This window comes from Heloderma suspectum, chromosome 9 (genome assembly GCF_057233095.1).
Source record: "Heloderma suspectum isolate Gila_16-S chromosome 9, 16-S_ref, whole genome shotgun sequence".
NCBI lineage: Eukaryota > Metazoa > Chordata > Lepidosauria > Squamata > Helodermatidae > Heloderma > Heloderma suspectum.
The window spans coordinates 34,622,333-34,638,500 of NC_139466.1; the positions used below are offsets into that span (position 1 = coordinate 34,622,333).

At 46.2% G+C, this 16,168-nt stretch overlaps 1 protein-coding gene across 1 annotated transcript in view; it reads right to left on the bottom strand.

The window, feature by feature from the left end:
* LOC146338585 (uncharacterized) overlaps positions 1–16,168 on the bottom strand; it is a 77,816-nt gene that overhangs the window by 8,219 nt on the left and 53,429 nt on the right. The window lies entirely within an intron of this gene.

Sequence of the window (16,168 nt, forward strand, 5' to 3'; positions counted from 1 at the left end):
CCCAGGCCCAAATAAGGAACGCAAATGGCGGCACCCATGGGCGCCACCATTTGCGTACACACTTTTTTTTTTTCAAAGTCACCCGTGATAGGCTACGTAACGATTTACGTAGCCTATCACGGCTGACTTTGGAAATCTAGCCGTGATAGGCTATGTAAATTGTTATGTAGCCTATCACGGGTGTTTTTTTTTTAAAAAAAAAAATCACTTTTTTATTTCGCGGCCGGGGAGACGGGGCGCTTCTCCCCGGCCTGAATTTCGGCCAGGTGAGGCAGGGCACCTCCCCCCTGGCCTGAATTTCGGCCGGGCAAGGCGGAGAGCCTCCCCACCCAGCCTGAACTTCGGGGGGAGAACCGAAGCGCCTCCCCCCCACCGCGAAGCAAGCTGCGAGACCAGGTAAGTGACTTTCGTACATCCCTAGTTGGAACAGCTAGCTCAGAGCCCAGGGGAGGAAACTTCCCTAAGATGCTGGGAGAGATTCCACAAAAGGCCCGGACAAACAGATGGCCCAAGCTGAGTCTTTTTCCCCAAGATGCTGGGAGAGATTCCACAAAAGGCCTGGACAAACAGATGGCCTGCTCCCTCCACCATGAGAACTCAAGTTTCCGAGGTGGAGGAGGAAGAAGGGCATGACTTGAGAGATGCTAGGGTGAGTCACAAAGCAAAGTGGGAAAAGTTAGGGAGATGCTCAGATGCTCCACCAGGATAGCCACTCTTAGAAGGCAATGTAGGAGGGAGCCGCTCCAAGTGAGGGTCATCACTGCGAAGCAAGTTTGGCTGTGAGGTTCACAGGCAAACTGTCGGCAACTTCACTACCCTCTGGTTCATCTTCTCTGATTAGATATTTGGAAATTAGTTGGTTAAGGGCTGGGGCAGTCTGAGAGCTTCCTAGAAAGTCTAGTCTTTAGCAAAATAACCTTGTAATAGCCTGAAGCTTTAACTCTCTGAGGTGTTGATTGCAAAGGGGGAGGACAATCTATTTCCGATATTTGCATGCCATGATCTCCTGCAACCTCCTCTAGTTTCCTGGTCACCTACCCTAAATCAGCTGTTGGTGCTAGTTTTGTAACCCTGTGGTGCTCTCCACTGCTTCCTCCCTACAATCATTTGTGTGCATCACAGGAGATGCAAAAGACTTGTGGAAACCGCCAGAGATCTCTCCTGCCAAGTATATCTGGCCGTGATGGCATGTCAGAGAAGCTTTGATTTTAGAGGGCTCCCAACTGTTGCCTCCCCCATTCTGTCCTGGCATCCATGTCTGGGAATAACCTGCCCCCAAAGAGTTTACAGTTTAAACAAACAAGGATGATCAAAGCTGGAGACAAATCAACCACAAAGCGAATTGCTCAAGGCAAAAGATGAAGAGAGACGGATGGGTTCCAATCCCCCATATCCCCAGTCCAATTGCCTGGCCACCGGGCCATTTTTGATTTGACAAAGCCACCTGAGCTCCTGTGAAATAGAAAGGCACAGATGTGCTGAACCCTCCCTGTTAATGCCACCTAAGTGCATTGGGAAACTGAGAGAATGTCAGGCTCCTGTTCCTGGCAAAAAGTGTGTGAAAGTAATGTTTCAGAGTTCTTTACTACCTGGTTTGAAACGAGACTGTCTCCAGGTAGGAGTGTACGAAAGTCACTTACCTGGTCTCGCAGCTTGCTTCGCGGTGGGGGGGAGGCACTTTGCTGCTCCCCCCGAAGTTCAGGCTGGGGGGGAGGCTTCCCGCCTCGCCGGGGTGAAATTCAGGCCGGGGAGGAGGCGCCTCACCTCGCCCGGCCGCGAAATAAAAAGTTAAAAAAAAAACACGCCCCCGTGATAGGCTACGTGACGATTTACGTAGCCTATCACGGCTAGATCTGCAAAGTCAGCCGTGATAGACTACGTTAATCGTCACGTAGCCTATCACGGGTGACTTAAAAAAAAAAAAGTGTGTACGCAAATGGCGGCCCCCATAGGGAGCCGCCATTTGCGTTCCTTATTTGGTCGCTGTAGTCTACGTAAAGATTTACGTAGACTACGGTGAAAATAAGGGCAACGCAAATAGCCCTTATTTGCAGCTTCCCAAGAGGCAGCTTCCCAAGGTGCCTCAGGAGGGATAATGGGTGCCTTGGAAACTATACAACCCATGCCACCTTGCATCTGGGAGACTGTTAGCCTGCTCAGCAGAAACACAAAGAACCTTTGGGATATATGGTTTCCATGGCACCTGATGCCTCTACTGAGTTCTTGGGCACCATGGGAAAAAATGCATCACAGCAGGTAATGCTGTGCTAAAATCTGTCCTGCATTTCTCCTTCCCACAATCTTTTCCATTTTTCTGCCTCATTCCCAGGGTCACTTAGACTTTCTTTTCGGTGGTGTTTTTGAACTTAGCTTAGCATCACAAGGACGTGACGGTTGCTGCATTTCCCCCCTTTCTTTGATCCATTTTACCAACACTCCGCAGCCTCCCTGGCTGCCTACACTTCCTAATCTGAAAAAGCCCAATCAGAGGAGTTGTTTTATAATGTATTTCCCTGGGCTTTTATTGAAGAAGGGGAAATCCAGGAGGCTACAGACACCCGGAGAGGTGATGGTACAATGAAAGACAGGACATGAACACAGTGAGAGACAGCTCAGACAGCTTGCACGTCAGGTAAGCACAAAAACTCTGCAATGCCACCCATGGGAATTTCATCATAATTTTCTTCTCCTTTGGAACAAAAAAACACTGAAAGTAGTTTTTCTTCTGTCAAATCGGAACAGAATGGCTAAAAAATGTACATGGAATCTTCAGCACAGCACAGTGCTGGGATCTCATTCCCAGAAGGAATGCAGACCTCACAAAGTGGTTTCCTGGTAACTTTTCCTGTTCCTCATGCCACCACTGCTAGTGACATGTACTGTAAGTTTGTTTGAAGATAAGGAGCAGCAGGGTAGGACTCATGGGCGCGCTGGGGAGCTCAAGAGAGTGAGGGCATTCCGGCCCTGTTTCGCTCCTGATGCTATTATTGGGGGTATAACAGCTAGGTCTGTTGCAGGCATCCAGCTAGGGCTCAAGGCCCAGTGAGAAATCACTGGCTCGGCCCCCTGCATGCCAGGCCACAGCTCCCCACACTAGCCCAACTGGGACAGGCAAATGCAGGGATCCCCCGATCCCTTGCTGAGCCACAATATGGCAGCTTGGCCTTTTTTGTGAAGGCTGATTTTTATTCAAATGTTGGCCATAAAGTGACCATTTATGCAAGATTACAGGGTAAATGGCCATTTATGCCTGTAATCTTGCATAAATATCCAGTTCAGGGCTGCCATTTGCATAAAATCAGCCTTTACGGAAAAGGTCGAGCCACCATTTTTACATGAAATCGCGGCTTGGTGAGGGATCGGCCAGCCACACACTGCTCACTGGGTGCCCGTAGACAAGCAGGGACAGGCAGCCGGTGGGGTCCAGCAAGTGGTGTGCGATCTGGACCATGCTGAATTTCCCCCATCCGTAATGATAACACGTCTGCATTTTGGAATGGAATTTTTTTAAAAAACGACCGAGTTATTTTCTGAATTTTGTATTAACTGAACCCATTTTGAAACATGGTGAGGAGAGTTTGCTCATCACTACATGAAGTGCCCAAAGTCAGAAGAAAAATCCTTCTGGTCCTTCCTCATGTCTGGTCCTTCCTTCCTCAAGGTTTGGTTCCAGAGGTTGATTGTTGGAGACCCCCTGTTTGATGCCTTAAGAATTGGTGTATTATGTCCTTCAGGAATCAGTTCTGTCCACTGTTATTCGACATCTGAGTGCAGGGAGTGGGAGAATAATTCAGATTCTGAACAAGAACCGCCAGACATGGGGGAGGTAGTTTCCCAGGCTTGGCCAGATATGGCTAGGCAGGCTCCTCAAGTTACAAAGGTCCAGCTGAATGGAGAGGGCCTCTCTTCACCACCACCCCCTGTGAGAGAAAGCGAACAAGGAGAGGCAGGGTTTGGAGAGTCTGAATTAATAGTTGCCAGGCACAGATGCAGAGTCAAGAGAGAGATGGCTGGGGTGGAACTTAGACGGTCTACCCAATTGGCCTGGCGTGAACAGCTATGCTTAGAAGCTGAGAGAGAGAGAGAGAGAGAGAGAGACTGGCCTCTCCCCACCCCTTAAGTTAGGCTAGTAAGACCACCTTTCTTTCAAATGGTGGGCAACTTTCATAGCTATCTCTTGAACCCCCTGAAGGCATTTCCTTTGTAGACTGAGAGTCACTGACAATTCGCATCTGTATGACCCTTTGAAGTAATGGATTAAAAGGTGTAGACTGAAGCCTCTTGTCTGCATTTGATTCAGCATTTGGAGTTCAGTGGGGGCAAAAGGAATCCTGACACATACAGCATCAGGCTTCGACATACATGAACTACCCTTGGAAGAAGATCTCTGTTGGTTCTGCTGGACATCTTAGCAGTGTTGAATACCATTGACCAAAGTATTCTCCTGGACTGCTTGGTAGAGATGGGGATGGATTCTGGTCCTTCCTCAAGGTTTGGTTCCGTTCCAGAGGGTGATTGTTGGAGAACTCCTGTTTGATGCCTTAGCCATTGGTGTATTATGTCCTTCGGGAATCAGTTCTGTCCACTGTTATTTGATATCAAAATGAAACTACTCAGAGAGGTTTCCAAGGGTTTTGAGTGTGTTGTCACTAGTGATGTATGGATTGTGTGAAATCATTTCATCTGTATTTTGCAAATTGTCAAGTGCCTTTCGTTCCATCATCCACCCATTACCGGAATCAGGTTTTTTCCCCGAATTTGCTCAAATGTCAATTTGCAGAAATGTGCAAATTCCCCTAAAATGTGCATTTTCACCCATCAGCCTATGGGGGAAATGCACACTTTTGACCAGGTTTTTTTAATTTGCATATTTTTCTTTGACAAAGTTTGTGCAAAATTTGAGAAAGTTACAAAGCCAGCCTGCAAGTCTGCATAATCCACCTGACAGGGAAGAAGCTCATCTGCTGTGGAATCCACAGGTCGGATTCATGAAAATCCAAATTCATTTGGTTCCATCACATATTTCTCTGACATCCCTCGTTGTCACCTCTATGTAGACATGTACAGATTCCCCACCATTTGTTCCAGTGAGGAATAGGGATGTCAGAGAATTTTGCCATGGACTCCAGTGCAGCTGGATTCTAAAGAATCCACCCAGAATCCATGGCAGAATGGCCTCCCACCCCCCACCATCTCGTGGAATCCACCCGGGATGGAGCTTACCTGGGGCGGATGCGGTGGCGGTGGTGGCTCTGGCAGCGGCAGCTCCGGCTGGTCTCCTGGCTGGCCACTGCCAGGCTGCTGCGGCCGCCATTTGTGTGCTTGCAGGCAGCCATGATAGGCTACATAAGTATTTACGTAGCCTATCACGGGCTACCATAGGGACGCAAATGCCGTCCCCCACGCAGGATGCGATTTGCATCTGCACCAGCCCGGCAGCAGCTGGAGGCTCTGCTGCGGATCGGCCCACCTGGTGGCTATGCAGCATGGCTGCGGAGCGGAGATGGCCGGGCAGGATTCCGGTGGAGAGGACTGGATCACCTCCACCCCACAGCGAGGATTCTGGGGGGAGGAATGGATCACCTCCCCCCTCCCCAGCAGATGCCCCGACCAGAACCAGGTAAGGGATTGGTACATCCCTAGTGGGGAATCCATGGAGGGGGGGAACAATCCATTCCTTCCTCCCCTCCGGAATTCTCCAGAGCAGCTGTGCTACACAAGGATTCCGTGGACCCACACTGGCTATAGGGCTGCTTATCTTGCCAGCCAGAGCTGTTCACTTCCTCTACGCCGATCGCCATTCCTTAAAAAAAAAAAAGCAATCAGTAGGATGTGCCCATAGACTTATGTGCAAATAGAGCCATGCGTATACATAGGCTTATACACAATAAATAGGCTTATACGCAAAATTCACAGCTCTATTTTGCGTATAAGTCTATGGGAACATCCTGCAGATTGCCGTTTAAAAAAAAAAAAGAAAGAAATGGCGATCAGCACAGAGGAGGCGAACGGCTCTGGTGGAAGAAGCAGCCGAGTGCCATTCTGCCTCCAGTCCTCCTGGGGCAGAGGTAAGTGGTTCCAATCCACCCCGGATTCCTCAAATGTGGATTTGAATCCACAGCGGATTTCTCTAACATACCTACCTGTATGAGGATGACATACAGCTCTATTTCTCTTGTTCATCTAATACAGCCTTCCCCAACTTTATGTCCTCCATATGTGTTGAATGGAAACTTGGGGGAGGATGATCAAATACCAAGGAAGCTGTTGGTGTTCTAGATCAGTACCTGGAGCTAGTAATGGACTGGATGAGGGCTAACATATAGGGATGTAGGAAAGGGACTTACCTGGTCCCGTAGCTTGCTTCACGGTGGGGGGGAGGCGGTTTGGTTCTCCCCCCGAAGTTCAGGCCGGGCGGGGAGGCGTCCCACCTCACTTGGCCGAAATTCAGGCCGGGGAGAAGCGCCCCGTCTCCCCGGCCGCGAAATACAAAAGTAAACACACACACACACCCGTGATAGGCTACGTAACGATTAACGTAGCCTATCATGGCTAGATTTCCAAAGTCAGCCATGATAGGTTACATTAATCATTATGTAGCCTATCATGGGTGACTTTGGGGGGGGAAGCGTTTATGCAAATGGCAGCGCCCATGGGCGCCGCCATTTGCGTATGCACTTTTTTTTTTTTCAAAGTCACCCGTGATAAGCTACGTAATGATTTACGTAGCCTATCACGGCTGACTTTGGAATTCTAGCCATGATAGGCTACGTTAATCGTTACGTAGCCTATCACGGGTGTTGTGTTGTTTTTTTACTTTATTTTGTAACGGCGGCGGCGGCGGCAGCCGGTCGGAAGACCGGCCGCCGCCCCCACCCCCGACAAAACGCCGCCGAACTCCCACCGGGACCCACTGCCGAGAGGGACATTCGAGGGAGGTAAGTCCCATCCTGGGGGGAGTGGGGGGGCAGAGAATTTCACCAACAATTTCGGGGAGCCGAATGCATTGGCATTCAGCCTCCCTGAGATTCGTGGAGAAATTCTCCGCCATCCCTACTAACATATTGAAGCTTAAACCCTGATAAGACTGATGTGCTACTGCTCAGGGGGCAGGGGGAGAGACAGACTCTGACATAGGGATTCAAACTGCTTCCAAATTGAAAATTAAGGTTCACAGTTCAGAGGTGTTTCTGGACTGTGCATATGGATTACCAGGAGGTGGTAGTGACCAGCCTTTGCTTAGCTTAGGCTGGTGAACTAGCTTCCCCTGTTCCTGAATACATTATACTTGGCTGTGATAACATATGTCTTAGTTACATCAAGACTGAATTACTGTTAAGGAAGGATGAAACCTCCCCTGCCCACCCCACATGCTGCTCTCTGAATCCCTGCTACTTACCTGACCTGAAGAGCAGTGTGGGGCGAGCCACTGGGCTGTCTGGGGGGCTCTCAATGTTTTGACGTCCATTTTTGCATGAGATGGGGCTCTGTGTTTTCATAGATCTACTGTTTGCACAGTAGTTCTACACAATGGTGGCCATAAAGGTTCAGATCTATGGCTGAAGTGAACCTCTATGGCCACCGTTGTGTAAATAGAGATGGCAGAGAATTCCACCATGGATTTCAGTGAGGCCAAATGCACTGGCATTCAGCCCCACAAAACCCGTGGTGGAACGGCCTCCCACCCCCCGCCACCTCGCGGAATAGCCCCGGGACAAAGCTTACCTGGGGCGGATGTTCTGGAGGCAGCAGCAGCAGCTCCGGCAGCTCCAGCGGCTGCTCTTTCAACTGGCTGCCGCATCTGCCATTGTCGTCCTGCTCTTTGCCATGATAGGCTACGTAAGTATTTACGTAGCCTATCACGGCAAGCCAAAAAAAAAAAAAAGCGTACGCAAATGGCGGTGGCTATGGCGGCCGCCATTTGCATTCCCTATTTTTCACCGTTCTAGCCTACGTAAATATTTATGTAGGCTATTACAGTGGAAAAAAAGGGGAACGCAAATAGCGTAGTGGGCGCTTTTTGCGTTCCCCTTTTTGTTTCGCCGTAGTAGCCTACGTAAATATTTACATAGGCTAGAACGGCGAAAAATAGGGAACGCAAATGGCAGCCACCGTAGCCGCTGCCATTTGCATACACTGGGTTTTTTTGGGGGGTTAGCCGTGATAGGCTACGTAAATACTTACGTAGCTTATCATGGCAGCCTGTCTGGACACAAATGGCGGCCACTATGGCGGCCGCCATTTGCGTCTGCAGCAACCTGTCCGTGGCCGGAACTCCGGCTGCGGACGGGCATGGCCGGCTGCTCCGCGGAGCCACCACAGAGTGTAGCTGGCCAGGCAGGATTCCAGGGGGGGGAGGATCGGATCGCCTCCCCCCCGTCGAGGATTCCAGGGGGAGGGACGGAGCGCCTCCCCCCCCACAGCGAAAAATTCCACGAAAAGGTAAGTGAGTTTCGTACATCCCTACCACATTCTAGGCAAAACAGGGCTGCTGCCTCCTCCTTTGTTTGGTTTCCCTTCCCATCAGCTTCCTAACAATATTCCTAAGTGGAAATGACAGCATCACTGCTCTGCTTTTGACACTCAGAATATCTTAGTTGCTAGGAGACCAAAAAACCTAATTCCTCTAGCTTTTGAACATAATGATAATTACACCCTGACTCTTTACAAGAAAACTACTTCAGCATTCACACAAATGCACACACAGCGAGAAAGCAAATGTGTGGGGGACTATAAAAAAATATGTAGGAAACAGAGACCTAGTTTTCTGTGGTGTTAACCCTGTGTCTGGGCTGCACATGTTCAGATTTCAGGAAAGGGTTCAGAAGATTTAATTCACTCCTATACTTATTTATTTATTTATTTATTTATAACATTTCTATCCAACCCTATATGATTAAGATCTCAGGGCAGCATACAGATAAAATCAATTTAAACAGTATAAAACAATAAATAATTTAAACCCCTAAAACATATTAAACTATTAAACAAGCTAAGACCAGTTAAAATCTAAAACAATAAAACAGTTAAAACAATGTGCTAGGGCTAATCCATTTAGCCCTCAAAGGCTTTGGTAAAAAACCATGTTTTCATTTGGTGCCAAAACAAGACCAATGTCTACCTAAAAAAAAAAATCCCTTCTGTGTAGACAGCTAGCATCTCAAGGAGAAGAGTTTTTGCCTAGCCTTCACTTTGAGATGCTAGTTTTCTATGTGTGTCTTCTTTTTTCAATATACAGGAGCATTTAGTTAGCTAAGCCCACACCTGCAGCCTGAAGCAGTACAGAACAGGCACAGGTTGAAAGGCAAGACAGTAGATAGACCAGGAGCCTAACAGAGATGGACAGATCTCCATCTTTCTGTTCCATAGCCATTTCAGAGAGTGTCTTGTCCAAGAGTTCCATCCCACCACCTTCTACTGTTTTGCTGTTAATTTCTTTTAAACTGAGAAATACCTGTCGGGATACATATCTGTCTACAGTTACATGTTTTTTTTCCCATTAATGTATATGTGTTTCCTATAGGATTTTTTGCTGTTTACATAGACAGAGTAGCAGAGCGAGTGACCTTGAGCTAATGGTTTAGTATGTTTGTGTATTCTGTTCAGTGCTGTAAAGAAATCCATTTGCTATCTAGGGATGTTGGAGAAATCCACCACGGATTCAAATGAGGCCGGATTCTTTTGAATCCAGCCTCAGGAATCCGCGGTGGATCGGCACCACTTACCTCCACTCCAGGAGGATTGGAGGAAGAACGGCACTTGGCCGCTTCTTGCCAGCCACAGCCATTTGCCTCCTCCCTGCCAATTGCCATTTCTTTTTTTAAACAAAAAATGGCGATTGGCAGGATGTGCCCATAGACTTATATGCAAATAGAACCATGAATCTTGCGTATAAGTCTATGTGTCTATAAGCTTATATGCAAGATTCATGGCTCCATTTGCTCTATTTCTTTTTAAAGAAATGGCAATTGGCAGGGAACGGCTCTGGCCAGCAGGCGGCAAGGTAAGCAGCCCCCAAGCCGGGCTCCCGCCCCCCCCCCGGAATCCTCGCAGAGCGGAGCCACTCTGGAGGATTCCGGGGGGGTGGAATGGATCGCCTCCCCCACACACACCGATTCCCCACTGGAACAGATGGTGGGGAATCTGTACATCCCTATTGCTATCCAAAGTGATGGTTACACACACCAGGGGAGGGGCATGTTTGTGTCCACAGAGATACACACAGGGGCAGCCAGCTACTCAGTGTTTTTGACTGCTGGAAAGAGTGTACCTACAAGCAGTTGAACAGGTCCCATTCACCATATACACAAACTGGGTTGATATAGGCATGGGACAGAAATCAAAGCGGTATACATCTAGGAGGAAATACGTATAGAGGCCAGTGTGGTGTAGTGGCTAGAGTGTTGGACTGGGTGCTGCCGGGAGATCCGGGTTCTAGTCCCCACTCGGCCATGGAAACTCACTGGGTGGCTTTGGGCCTGTCACAGACTCTAAGCCCAACTCACCTCACAGGGTTGTTGTTGTGAGGATAAAATGGAGGAGGATTATGTACGCTGCCTTGGGTTCCTTAAGGAGGGGGGGAAAAGCAGGATATAAATGTAATAAAATAAAATAAATAAATAATATAGACAGCCATAGTTTACTGACAGCTATGTCTTAGAAATACATATAAAATCAATGTCAAATTTCAGATGTGTGTGATTCCATCTGTGGACTAGATGATTCAATTTTAAGTTCAGGAGCATCCCTAGAGTCTAAACAAACTAAGCCTCTATGAGCAATGCCAAGGGTCAGGTAGCGATCAGGGAAGGATCAGAAAATAAGAGGTAGGAAAGAAGCCACATTCTGAGCAGGATCAAGAAGACAGACCAGTTCTGAGAAATTCACACAAAGTAACCTGTTCACTAACTTAATCCTTTAAAAACCACAGAGAACTATTGAATTTTAATTAATTTATCCCACTGTTGTGTCTAGGAATGAATGAGTAGTTATAAGCTTCTATAACCTACTCTACTATGGGTTCTCAATTTGTGTTTAATATTTCATTATTTTGAATGTTAATCATTCTAGTTCACCAGACACATTTCCCACCAATCAATCCAATGCTTGTGTTGTTGTTTTTTAATGAGATGAGAAACATAATACATAAATGAACATTAGAGGTCTGTGCTTTCATTATAGGATAACCAGCTAACAATTGATCTGTATAGCCCAATCTGACCTTGCAGTTACTAGTTTATCTGTACAATACATTGCAATAGAGTTATTAATTTCACTTAGAATCCCCCCCCCCCCGCCGATGCTTGGCAGCTCAATGGGGGACGACAATGCACAATCCATTGATAACAATTATCAGTGACACAGGAGGTGCATGAATAATATGTCATTGACATTGCGAAATTTTGTTCATTTACATAAGCAACTTTAAATGCCTCCTCAGTTCCAGGAAGATTGTTTCTTGAATGCATTATCTCAAAAGGATGGTAATAGTTTATGCTCACATAAGAGAGGATGGCTACAATTCTACACATCAAAATACAGATCCAAGATTATCTGTTCTAATTCTCTGATTTGTGTTTGGGAAAGAAGCAGTGGAGGGAGGGGGCTCTGGAAAGTGAGCCACTTTTCCTGTAGGATCCATTTTGCTTATGGGTGACATAAGAAACACCCTTCAGGACCAGACCAAAGCCTTATCTAGTCCAACATCCTGTTCACATAGTAGTCAACCAGCTGCCTGGGGGAAACCCATAAGTCGGACATCAGTGCAATATTACCTTCCTACTCATATTCTCCAGCAACTGGTACACAAAAGGTTTACTGCCTCCGACGCTGGAGGTGATTTATGGCTGACATGTCTTGGAGCCATTGCTCAACTTACCTTCCATGAATGTGTCTAATCATTTTTTAAAACCATCCAGGTTGGATGGTTTTATGTGAAGAAACACTTCTGTTATCTGTCCTGAATCTTCCACCATTCTGCTTCATCGGATGACCCCAGGTCCTAACATTATGGGAGAGGGAGAAAAATTTAGAAAAATCTCCTAAGTGTGTGTGTGTGTGGTCCAAATACAAGGTTCACATATTAGATGGGTAGTATGTACATAGCTGTAAATACATGAAAGCAGGTCTGATCCTTTTACGGTTTGCTCATATGTGTTCAGGAGCACTGAAACCTGGAATTGTGGGTGATTCTAAAATGAACTTCCCTAGTTCAGAAAACAATTAAACATCTTGAGCTGACCCAGCTTCAGAGAGGGGTTTAGCCTCAGCTCATAACGAGCTCATGCCAGTTCCGTTACTTGCCACCAGTGTCTCCTTTGCCAAAAATCCTCGCAAAGAGGGGTCTATGAGATGCAGAAAAGGCTTAATGCCGCATTAAAACTTAAGGCCTGGCTGCTCAGAGCCTTCATTGCCACTTGGTGTGGGGAGGGGGGAGCTGGGAAATGGGGTTTCCAATGTTTCCCTGCTCAACTGATTGAGCTGGGGGCCACTGGAAACTTAAATTCCCAGTAGGAATGGATGTTCTGTGCAAGTATTTGGGCCTTAAAGATAAGGCTTCTGAGACTGCTGTAACGGCTCCTGTTCAGGACTCCAGATAGCCTGGAACTTAAGAGCCTTATAGTGCTGTTCAGGCTTCAGGGAGGGGGAGATGAGGATAAAGGACACCTTTTTTTCCTCTCACCCATCTCTAAGGCCTTCTCTTATTATGCTATATTTTGACAGAGGACTGCCAGGCCTGAACCTGAGCATTTTGTAGCTATACAGAGGGACGGGGGGGGGGGGACAGTTCAGCAGAGTAGGGAGGGGAGTAGGGTTTTGTTTTGTTTTTCCTTTCATCTCTTAAAGAAACATCCTTGTACATCACAGGGGAAGACTTCAGTCTTACAGCATGCATACCCCAACTCCAACCCCTTACAAGGATACTTACTCTAATCTGTCAAGGCTTGAGCAGGTCAATTGTCTCTCTTCCCAGTCCTCCCTCTCCACCCCCGCTGAGTTTAATTTTCAGCTGACATCCTAATATTCAGTGCCTCAGCTGCTCTCAGCCACAGTCTCAATTGATAGACTCACAAAGTTTGCCTGACTTCTGGTTTCTTCATACCCTTTCTATCTCCTATGCATATACTCAACTGCTGTCACCACTCCATGCTTCCTGGAATTTCCAAGGTTCTTGTCAGTGATTTTAAAATATCTGTATTAATTTACAAATGAATATACTTCAATGTACCTAGAGATCCCCCCCACCCCAAGAATGCAGAAACTACTACATCATGGATGGACATTTCAAGTTAGCTGTAGGGCTGGACATATCTGCCAAGTTTGATTCCACTAGGTTTCTAGTTTTTCCTACGCTAAGTTCCTTCCATCCCATTTGCACATCAATTTGAGAATTTGTTTTTAAGTCCATATGAACATTTGTATGTATTCTCATGCTCATTCCTCTAACTCTATTTTGGAAACCATGTACAAAATCCATACCTTTTCCCCTTAATATAATGTAGGTTTGTGTACGCTTTTCTGTAATATATACATTTTTTTGTAGGCATCTTTTGATTTGCAAAGTGCACTGCAAAATTCAGGAATGTGCGAATATTGCTGTATCACTGCATTCAGGGTTGTATGTTTGGGGAGTGTGAATTTAGTAAGGTTGCCTTAAAATGTGAATTTCTCATGCATTCCTACTTAGCAGCCACCAACAGTGGAGGTGGGAAAATTGGTGGGGGGTTAACATCTAAGATTATCACCCCAACTTCATGTCCAGCAACTGACATTTTAACTTGACAGTGTCGCACCAGGCCCTAACAGTATTTGGTGAAAACAAATTTACCATGTAGAGAAAAAAAGGGGGGGCTTGCATCACTCCCTGCAGGCACCAGAATTCTGATTCCTTTATGCAAGTTCAGCAATCAGCTTTAATTAAAATAGCAGAGAAGTAACATACTGTCCAATTAGTGCAACACAAAATGCAACAAAACAAACAGGAAGCAAGAACGGAGAGCTCTACGTATATACACACACACACACACAGGCTGGTGGCTCCAATTTCTGTGGAGCTGTGAATCCATTCTGGGTTTCAGTCAGAACCAGCCAGAACTCAAAGGAGCCATCCAAGGTGCTGAAGCCTATCCCCAAAACAGGTTTGGGTATCCTCGAAATCAGAGCCACCAACCTCCACTGCATACACCCATGCATCCCTGACAGCTTATATTTCATTTTTGTGATGGATCTTAATTGTTAAAGTCTCTCTGGGAGCCAAGCTCAGCTGGGAAGTGGGGTAGAAATGGGATAAATACATGAACAATCAAGTCAGAAAATGTTCTAAACCAAACAGCCAAGTCAGTTACTGCTCAGCTGGAGCTGAGGAACGGACAGCATATATTGTATTTCTTTTCATTTTGTATCAGACCTTTCACTGAACCAGACTGTGCTTGAGACCTCCTGGGAATCAGGCTTCCTGCACTGAGCAGGGGGTTGGACTGGATGGTCTTGTAGGCCCCTTCCAACCCTATGATTTCATGATTCTATGATTCTAATGCTGGAAACAGACACAAATAAACTCTTATGTACCAGTCCCAACTTCCTATCTCCCCATATCATTTTGGGAAGCTTCTCAGAAGCCAATCCTCTTGATTACACAATTGAAGCAAGAAGATAATAATAATAATAATAATAATAATAATAATAATAATAATGCATAAGAACTTTCATTGCTCAAGTCAAAAGTTGAAAAGAGGGTCTGTCATGCAGGGCTTTGCAAGACTATTGCATAACCATCCACAAGGGCAGGTCTGCAGCCCTGTGCACAATTACTCATGAGGAAGCCCCACAGGACTGATCTGTGAATTATGGATCTGGACTCCAAATCATTTTGTTATACTTAATTACAGACAAACTGACCCTGTTGTAGTTTGGAATCAGACCTCTGATTTATGAGTCCAACTTGGACAAAAGCCCTCCTATCACCTCAGCATTTGAATCATAGCCAGATTTTAATGCATGAGCATCACTAAAGCGCATCTTGGGAATGTGGTGCATTTGGGGCAATGATCCTTTTCCACTCTTGTGTGGCTTGACATCATTTATCATGATGTCTCTTTCTCCCATTGGTCATTAACACATGAGTTTATTTAGAGATGGAGAAATCTGTCCTTTTCATTTTCTTTCTTTTCCATCTTAAGTTTGATTTGTCCTGAATTTTGCTTTCTTTTAATAACGTTTGCATGAACCAAACACATTTCTCCCCATCCCTATGTTTTCTTTACTGACAGGTCATCACAGTGCCACAGCCTGAGGCAGAGGCCATGAGGGAACAAGTGGCAGAAGCAGCAACAATATTGTCTATAATAAATCAGTTCTACTTCTTTACTTATTACAATTTCAGCTCATCACTAGCCCCCTTCAGAAATTAGTCTCCGCAATTAGATGGTGAAAGGGGGAAAGGGGCTTGTCTCCATGTTATACCAACTCTCAATCTCGCCATCTCTGTCATCCATGGATGAATCCACCCACAGACCTCCATGTTTTCAGCAGAAGGTTTGAAGGGAGAACGTATGCACATTCAGGTGGACATGTATAGGCTCTGTTAAATGAAGGGGGAACCTATGCACATTCAGGTGGACATGTATAGGCTCAGTTAAGCGAAGGGGGAACCTATGTACATTCAGATGAACATGTATAGGCTCCATTAAGCTAAGGGGAACCTATGCACATTCAGGTGAACATGTATAGGCTCCGTTAAATGAAGGAGGAACCTATGCACATTCAGGTGGACATGTATAGGCTCGGTTAAGTGAAGGGGGAACCTATGTACATTCAGATGAACATGTATAGGCTCCATTAAGCTAAGGGGAACCTATGCACATTCAGGTGAACATGTATAGGCTCCGTTAAATGAAGGAGGAACCTATGCACATTCAGGTGGACATGTATAGGCTCGGTTAAGTGAAGGGGGAACCTATGTACATTCAGATGAACATGTATAGGCTCCATTAAGCTAAGGGGAACCTATGCACATTCAGGTGAACATGTATAGGCTCCATTAAATGAAGGAGGAACCTATGCACATTCAGGTGGACATGTATAGGCTCGGTTAAGTGAAGGGGGAACCTATGTACATTCAGATGAACATGTATAGGCTCCATTAAGCTAAGGGGAACCTATGCACATT